The following is a 9,452-nucleotide window of genomic DNA, read 5'->3' as shown; positions in this document are numbered from 1 at the left end:
AATGTTGGGGATTAGTCATGCATGTTTTTACGTAACTTTATTAGAAAACCACTTTTACTTACATCAATCTGTTACTTCCATCTTAAACCCTTTGTTTAAAAAAAAAAGCAACAAACAAACAGTACATAGCACATAATTAAAGCCCATTTACTGTTTGTCAAAACTCTAAATGAAACGATTCACTTTTTTTCTTTTTGCAAAATCAAATTTGGATGTTACTAAGCTCAAAGGCTTAATTCAACATAATAAACACAAGTGCTCTTGTGATGTTTACATGTTGAGTCCTTGATTAAACAGAACCGTAATACAGAGGACACTAGCTTCCCTTTCTAGGGAATATCCTGATTGCATCCGCTCACAAACTTCCACAACAGACCATTAACCATAACAATAAACATACCCATAGGCCAAAAGGATGTTTGCTACTGTTCCCCTCCTCCTAGCCAGATTCCGATTCACAATTTTTTTCAGCTTCGGATTATGTCCAATCATAGGTACTTGCTAAAGATAAAAAGAAAAAAATTTAAACAGCAACTATATTCTGGTTCAATGAGTTTCTATCGATAAAACATGATATTGCTAAATTTATATACTTTTTTTTTTTTGCAAGAATAAACTAGCTTGAAGCTCTCATGGTTATGAACCGGCAATTATGGCTTTCAAATACACCGGCGTGTATGTATTTCAAATTACACTCATTTACTGCCAGGGCTTTCTTTGGAGTGGACGGATGCCTGTCAAATATAGAGGACTTAAAGAGATTTAGGACCCTGAAGCCATTGAGGAAAAACGATGACAGTGTCTCTATATGACATGAAACAGTTATTTCAGTTTTTGCATTGAAGCTCGACACTGCTGATTTTGCGTCTATTTTTACAAAAGGAGTATGATGATGTAAGTTTATTTTTAAATCATGCTGACTAAAGGTTTAAAGATGCATTTGAAATGTGCTGGGTGAAAGAATTGCTGATATTAATTTCATAAGATAAAGATTGATGATTGTCTTATCATTTAATTTTATCCCAGAATTTCTGAGTTTTATTTTTGCTTGCCTTTTATATTCTTATTCTTCTCGCTAATGATTGGTTTGCATCTTCAAGGGTAACCTCAAGAAGTCTGCACTCCTGCCCGCTGGAGGTTTTGGGTGAAGCCAGATTTTTTTTCTAACAAATGTAAGAAACACATTTATCTAACAGATAAGACTTCTAGCACACTTTTTGAGCAGACATGATTCAGTCTATGACGTAGCCTCAGCTCCCACTCCTCATCTTGCGATAACAGCTGGTTCTACTTTTTCAAACATTTAGCGCCATTAAAAAAAATACATCTTTCCCCCCATGTTGCTTTCCTCCTTCCTTCACCCCCTTGCTCATCTGTCTCCCTTGCTTCACCTCCACCAGTGTAATTATTTTCGGGGTCTGAGAGACTTTCCACATTTGGCAGTGTCTCGTTCGGTTAAACTCGAGGAGCTCTAACAAAAGTTGACTTTTGCATTTTAACCTCTCTCCGGGGAAGCTTTTTGTTCCCCTGTCGGAGGACGAAGGTGGGGTTGGGGTGAGAAAGGAGTGGGCAAATGGGGCAGAATGGAGGTTTTTGGAATCGGAGCGAAAACAAGTGAACAAACACATGGGTGCTTCTAATGGAATAAGATGAAGATAGCTGTTGAGTGGAAAGTCAGATAGAGTGGTCGATTCAGGAGGGACTTGATGCCGGCCTCGTCATTTGAGGAGGTGCACCTTGAAACCTTTAAGTTGGTGCCACTCCAAAATCTATGCTGCCATTCCGATAAAACAGGAGAACCAGGGAGTAAAAACCGCCAGCACACATTTTAGTGTCCGGTAACATCACTCTCAAATCTCAGACGTTTCCAAGAATTTGATTTTCACTGCAGCTTGCGGATGGAGGAGAGCCCCAAAGGAGATGGTGTCGACATAGACCGGCCGGGACAAATGACAAGAAGGCCCAAACAGTAGCGACCCCAAAGGAAAATGCTAAATAATATCCTTTCTTGACATAGATGAATTTGAGCAATGAAATTTCTCAATAGGATTCGTTTAACTCGCCAGCGCAACATCTGCAATGTAATTATAAAGCCCCGGCAGACTAATCAGTCTGTCTGCACGGATGGCGGGATTTTTGCTTCTAGGCGGGTTCCCCCCCGGAGAACTACCTTGTGCCAGACAGCTAAACAGACTTTAAACCTGTGGGCATTTCCCTTCTTCTCAGATGGATCCAGTTTGGAGATGATCCTTGGAGATGGCCGCTATCTGGCCATGAAGCAACCCCAGTGGCTCATCACTCATTAGGTTCTTTTGTCCGGAGCCAAACTCAAACAGCTTTCCAAGTCCTCACGGTCTGACTCTGCCCCCCCACGTCAACACCTGCTAACATACTGTTTGAGCCAGGGGTGACTAAAAAGCCCCAGCACATCTCGCCGCTTGTCAGATGCGTCCCTATTAGCCACCATTTCTTCATGACCTTGTGCTACATTTCCTCCGAAACACTTCAGATATCCCAAAGTCATCACCCTCGAGTGTTAAGCTAACTGTTATTAGTTGGCAAAGGTGAACCACTTTACAGTTTGTTTGTCTTGGGCCCCGCCACATGGTTTCTTTCTTGTGACTCACCGCCACCTTGACAGTTTAATGTGTTGCGTGGACAGATCTGTCCTCTATCCGCCGTCTCTGATCTGGGTAGCGTTCCTGTCTGGTCAATATGTAATATACCAACATCCTGATGTGACCTCGTGAGGGGGACTCGGAAAGTCTTCTTGTTCATGAGTCATGTGGCCCAAATGGAATCTTTTTCCTCTTGATTTTGTTTGTTTTGTTCCATCTCGTTTGGGCTCCCATCGCACATCCCAGGTGGGAAATGCGGGCTGAACTTGTGCTTGATTAGAAACATAAACAGCCACAGCACGTTTACACCTTTGGACCGACCACTACTATATTTAAAAAAAAGAAAAAAAAAGATTGACAGTGTGTCAAAACATGGTTTGCAGGGTATGTAGGTTCATGGACTAGGTCTTGAGGAGGCCAGGTCTAACGGATACATCTGCCACTGTCATGGTCAGGTTCCAGACCCCTGTCAGCCCCCCTATGGCGTTGATCTTGATTTTCCAGAAGCTCCTCCACCGAACGTGTCAAGATGTTTCCCAGAACATAGCAAACATAAAGTGACACCGACAAAGACCCTTTAAATATTTCTCGAGGACTTCGTGTGAGAGCATTGTTGAACTTTTCGGTGTTCTTATAACAAAAAGATTTTCATGATTCAATTAATGAACGGCGGGGATGCTGTCCTTTTTGTATTATGACAAATCCTATTTCATGGAACCTTTTATGGTCAACCACATTCCGTTGCAGGTCGCGTCAATCTCTGATTTGTTCATATTTCAAAACAATTTCTTCTCCATTGGAAATAATGACGGTATAAATAATCACTTTCAGAGTATAGATCGATTCATCATTAAACTTGTTAATAACAAGACTTATGACATGATGACATTTGCCAAGTCACATTGAGTTCTGCAGACTTTTTTTTTCCATTAAGGTAAATAAATTCTGTTTGATCAGGGCGAAAATCCTGAATATTTGAGTTCCTCATGAGACCATCGTGTGCTATTTCATAATTGCAACACATCACTCAAGTAGTCACAGAAGCAGTTATTAGGCACCGCACTTGGCACCGGAGTTAAAAATGAAAAATAATTGAATCCTAGTCATTTTTTCTTGGCCGCCATCAACTTCTATGACTCTCCCTGTGAATAAATTGGCTAGTCTAGTTACCTTGAGGTTCAGCACTCGATTCCCTGTAGTGCAGCGGCTGCCACATGGAAGTAACTTTAGTGGACTAAATATTAGCGACCAGTGACCTGGGCCTTCTTGTAATCCACTTACTGTCATTAGCCACTGGGTCAGCAGGGACGCTGCTGCTGCTGGACTCTCAAAGCCCTGCTGGACATACGACTACATTCCATTTCAATGGCGTATGGCTCGATGATGGAGAAACAATGTTTTGCTACTTACATTCGCATGTGTTGGATGTGAAGTTGCGCAAAGATGTTCCAATGGAAGACCCGATGGAAACCTATCATAGCGAGAGCTTTTCAAAACCATTCAAAGGAGACATTTTTCTATCGTCTGCGGTCGACACTGATTTGAAACCCCCGGGACTGAGTTTCCGAGCGTTTAATAGTGACAGTTGAGAACGGGCATATTCATTGAGATGGCTTTGACAGAGGCAAAAAAAAAATCAGAAAATAGGGTGTGGTTGAATTTAATTTCAAATGAAACAACTATATTGTATTTTTACCATTACCACAACTTGCTGTTTAGACTCCGCCCATTTTTCTTCCCTATCATCACTTCAGGCTTCAGTTGCCGCAATAAATGTATAAACATAACAAAAATCATCCAAAAGAACGATTCATGAGACCGAGCCGGATAATAACACAGGTAACATAAAACGCTAGCATCTGCAACTAAGGTTTAGCTTTACTTAACATAAATCTTCAAATACAGACGGCCTTACGTTGGACTAGTTGAGTCTTTGGAATGAAAGCAAAATAGGCAGACTGTGCGCTTTGATTTGATGAACGTTAGTATCCATGTCTGAGCTGGAGAAGCCATTGCTGAGCTTCACTCACACGCCAGCTTTCGTTTTTATAATAACACGTTGAATAATAAAAACGAAGGAGATTTGTTATCTCAAATCTGTCATAGCACACAATAAAGAAAACCGGAAGAGACAAATAACAGAATATAGAATGTGAAGTATAAATGATTTCTTTCCCCAGGCAGACTTAGTGAGTGTTTTTACCTTTTCCTGACCTTCTCTGCAACTTCCTCCTCACTGAGTTCACCAAATTTACCCCCCCTCCCCTCCACAATCCACACAGCCATCAAAGTGAGCACTGTGGAAAGGGGAAATGTGAAGGTTAGACAACTCGAGTTGGTCGACTGATGAGCTGTGGAGGGGGTGGATTTCTTTGGAGCTTCATCAAACAAGCTGCTCTATACTCTGGTGGACAATTCAAGAGCCTGTACGACTGCTCCTTGCATTGGTTCAAGGATTCTCCAAAAAGCACTTGATCAACTAAAATATATTATTGATTTGAGGAGCAACATTTTTCTGTTATTGTTCAAATTGAATGCAGATGGTCCATATGTGAGAAGACAGTCGGGAATTGACTGTACTTCTTTCCAGAACGGCCATTTACAAGATGAACGGTGGCAGCTCTGTTTACCTAAATGTGCATTTTTGACTGAGCCACTGCGGGGTAGTTGATAGACGGACCTGGTGGGGTTTCTCTGAAATTCAAACTTAGTCAAGTGCAACTTGAGTGGCACTCAAGGCTAACAAAGTGAGAAACATGACATTTGAACATTTTTCTTCAACATGTTCAAATACTATAGGCATTGTAAATGTAGATCAGGGGTGCAGATAGGATTTTGCAACTGGGGTGGGGGCACAGGAACCAAGCTTATATTTACACAATTCATTTTATTGGTGCAAAATATTACATTACGTTACTTTGATTTATATTACATTTTCCTGATTTTATAAATAGACAACTCAGATACACAATTCAGATACACAAGAGCTCTTCTGAGAATGACAGGATGATGGGGTGAGACCAAAAAGATGACAGGAACGAGAAGGAAGTTTGTTAGCCTGGAGAGGAAACTGATCCGCTGTGGGACAATAATTTTGTCATATGGACAAAATGTCGGCCACAGACAACAATAAATGGTAACCATGTTTTGATGTGTCTGTGTGTTACATATTTGCTGAGTAAGTTTTCCGAATGTCAAGTGAAATCTAACACAATAGGCTCATCTGATTTTGTGTAGTTAAAGTTATCAGAAACATCTTTATTGGCCAAGGATATTAAAAACATTATAATCAGGCAAAGTTGCTCAAGTAGTCGAGCTCTTGTAGGCTTCAATTAAGATCTGGAAACTCGAATGCTGAAATCCGAAAAGGCGTTCTTCAAAATAGTTGTCCCAGAACAACACTCCCCACCAATCACATTTTAGCTCTTTGCAGAAAATCGACTCTGTCCAGCTCCAGTTCAAACAATACCGCTCAAGTTTTTGAAACAATGAAACTACTGTTCCTCAACCTAATATCATAAAAGCAGACTTGGGTTTTTGTGTGTGTGAGGGAAACACAGAATCAAATACAGAGATGTTCCAAACAACTCGACCAACATGAGTTTCTCTTTCAAAATTAAAAGACTATTCATTGGCCTATTTTCTGGGAACGGGTATAAATTGTGCTTTCATTACCAAAGAGCCAAATATTGCCTTAATAGTTTCTTAGTGATATTCCTTTCCTCTTACCCATCGTCCGTTATGACGTCCCACCAGGTGTCAGGTCATCCCCACTGTGTTACAGACCTAACACTCAGCCTCAGAGCAAGCATGGGGTGATCCTGCATGGCTGGGAAAACCATCAAGCAGCAGCAACCTTTCTTCCCTTAGCTGTCAATTCTCAGCAGCATTGAACAAGAGTTAATTAGTTTCATCTGGATGGCCGCTGGGCTGGGAGTAAGGTGTGTAAGACCTGACCTTATCACCCACGTACTAGACATGGGGTGCAGATAGTATTTCTGTTCATTCCGTGTTTGGCCGTGAAGTCTTCTTTTTTTTCCAATCACCTCCAGGACTAAAATGAATCCAGTGCTTTATAACTTCAAAATGAAAATGTTGGTTAGGTGAGCTGATACAACCCCGCAAATGAAACCCAAAACCAAATATGTACTGGACATAAATATAAGAAGCTACAGATAGTGAAAATGCCAAAAGGAGAGAAAAAAAATAAACTGCAGCAAGTGGTGGAGAGAAATCATTTCTGCCACTCACGCAAGTCCATTAGAGCCAATTTTAGTCTCGTGTCATAGTAATTCCCTAAGTACTGGTTTAACTTGAGAGGTGAGATGGAAAAAGAAGGTAAGTGTTGAGCTGAGAAGATTGCATGGAACATCTCGATAATATTCCCCCTACAAATTAGCATTTGAACCCATGTACTTTGGAAGTAACTTTAAATTTGCGTCATGCCGGACAAAAGAAAATCCATCAGCTAGGTGATTTACAAAAATCCTACAAATCTTCAAGATTATGCTTTTTAACTGCTGACAGATCTGGAGATAGTATTCCTTCGCAAATGGAAAAAACAGACATTCGGGCCCAGCTTGTTTTTATATGATCTCGGACATTTACCCTTTCAATCAATAACACCTGTCAGCTCGACTATGTCCCTGAATTCCGAAATTTCGACTATCTGTTGGGATTTTTGCCCAAAGACTGGTCACGAACAAACTTCTTTGCGTCATGAATACAAAGTAATGAGCACTTTTTGGGAGTAGCGGAAGGAATTTCAAGCTAATGGCATGCATGGCGTGTTAGGCTCAGTCCGTCAAGTGTGACTGGCACAACTTGTGAAAGCTGAGTTTTATGAGAATTGGTCATGTAAGAAGATTTTATTGTGGTCGGTATACAGCTTGAAAATAATTTAAGGGAACACAGAAGCCTGTTTATAACTCTTACAACTTTCTGCTCTGCTTATTATACGTGGATTTTTGTTTTAAGGCATGTCACGGGAGCTTTGGTCTCATTGAGAGGACGGATTGGAGTTTAACGGAGTTTGTTTTGACTTCGTTTTTCTTTTTATACCAGTGTGCTTTGTTCCTGTCATGTAAGAAAAGATCCAGATTTTAATATCTTTCATCATCTGACATACACACCACGCCATGTCTGAAATATACAGCTGCTCCTTTGATTCCTACCATTAAAGTGGACGTCAACCCAAAAATGTTATATTTTCTGGACAGCTAGTTGAAACAGTATTCTGAATGTTTCATTTCTCAAATATGAGTTTATCAAGCATTTGTGGCCATTTTGCCTCTTGTTGTTGATTGAAAATGACATCACAGTTACCAGGTCTCAGGTCACAACCAATCACAGCTCAGCTTTAGAAAACCGGTGAGCCGTGATTGTAAATTTTGCTGCTTAACTGCTATACTACAAATATTAACTAGTGGGGGCACATATTGTAACGAAAATGCATGCGCTTGCATCAACACTCCACAGATTTTTTTTTTACAAACACTCCCAAACTGTATTTCACCTCCATTATTTGTCCAAGCGCACTTTTTAAAGACATCAATCATTCTCATGGCTGTTAAAACATATATTTAGGCCTGTTGGCCACGTGCATTATGTCACATATGTGGCCAAATGTAGAAAGCGTGCTGAAGGAGAAGAGGAAGCAAAGGCAGGAGACCTTGGGGGCCAACGTCTGGAGATCCGTTAGCAATGCAAGGCCCGGTGCTGTCAGCACCAACTCACACTGAGTTACACAGACGCTCGAACGCGCAACTGCAGGGAGTCTGTGTTTGAACAGTAGCTACAAGTGCAGGACGGCTCCCACAGCTGCTATTCCGGTTAAAAAAAAAGTCAGATGCTTCCATAACAAACAAATAAGTAAATAAAACTTCCGACTTTGACAATAAAAACATGAAACGAAAAGGAGACTAACGGCTTTGTCAAAATAGACATTTAATTTCACAAAAATATTGAAAACTATTCAACCAAAAAAAGTGACGGAAAAGTTTGAATCAGAATGTTAACTCCCAATTGTAATGACTTATTGGCATTTTCCTTAGAATGATGGTATGAGTTCCCCAAACTTAATAAAAGAGTCGTGCTTTTAGGCTTAATTTAAAACAACAGCAAGTGTTAAACACATCCATGTGTCCGTTGGCAGCAAACATACAAAAGGAGAAGATGAGACAGTTTCCGAGTTGCTTTGCTTTCAATGAGAGCCAAGATTGTATCTGGCGTATATTAAACACCCTATTGCAGATCACATTTAGGAACTTTTATTTTTATTGTATTATAGATGTACTGTAACTAGCCTTTTGGAAAAACAGGCTCAGTAATTGGAAATGAATGGCATTTTAATGTCAGACATTTTAAGGTCACATACAAAGCTAGGCGAGTGGCACAATAACCAAAGGCCAAATTCTTATTATTTGCTATTTTTATTGACATCAATCCATTATTTTTTTTTGCACTTGTGCTCATTAGGGGAGCAGATAAAGGCAAATAGAAATTCTACTGCCATAAAACTTGAAGAAGTCTGCCCAAAAAGTTAAGACGACTGCAACGTATCAAGCACATAATCATTTACAAGGAAAAAAAAAGCTAAGAAGAAAGAATCCAAAGAGAAAAATGGTTTGAATGATGAATGGGATCTGCAGCAGATGCTCATCGTATGTAGGAAATGAATAACCTCGACTGGTCAAACTGAAGTGCTTCAAGTCAAAGGTCAAGCCTTTCCTCTCAAACTTGACATGACTTGATCTATCACTAATGATCTCTTGTGAGAGCAGACATGGTGCATTGCAGAGAAGATTTTTTTTTTTGGAGACAAGGTCAACATGT

General features: G+C 40.3%; 1 long non-coding RNA gene across 1 annotated transcript in view; it reads left to right on the top strand.

Annotated features, from left to right (window-relative positions):
• Window positions 1–9,452, top strand: part of LOC148380854 (uncharacterized) — a 65,886-nt gene that overhangs the window by 22,811 nt on the left and 33,623 nt on the right. The window lies entirely within an intron of this gene.

This window comes from Syngnathus floridae, chromosome 20, assembly GCF_059516105.1.
Source record: "Syngnathus floridae isolate MCC-2025c chromosome 20, RoL_Sflo_1.0, whole genome shotgun sequence".
NCBI classification, from domain to species: domain Eukaryota; kingdom Metazoa; phylum Chordata; class Actinopteri; order Syngnathiformes; family Syngnathidae; genus Syngnathus; species Syngnathus floridae.
The sequence above is the reverse complement of the archived record's forward strand: the minus strand, read 5'-3'. Positions and strand labels throughout refer to the sequence as shown.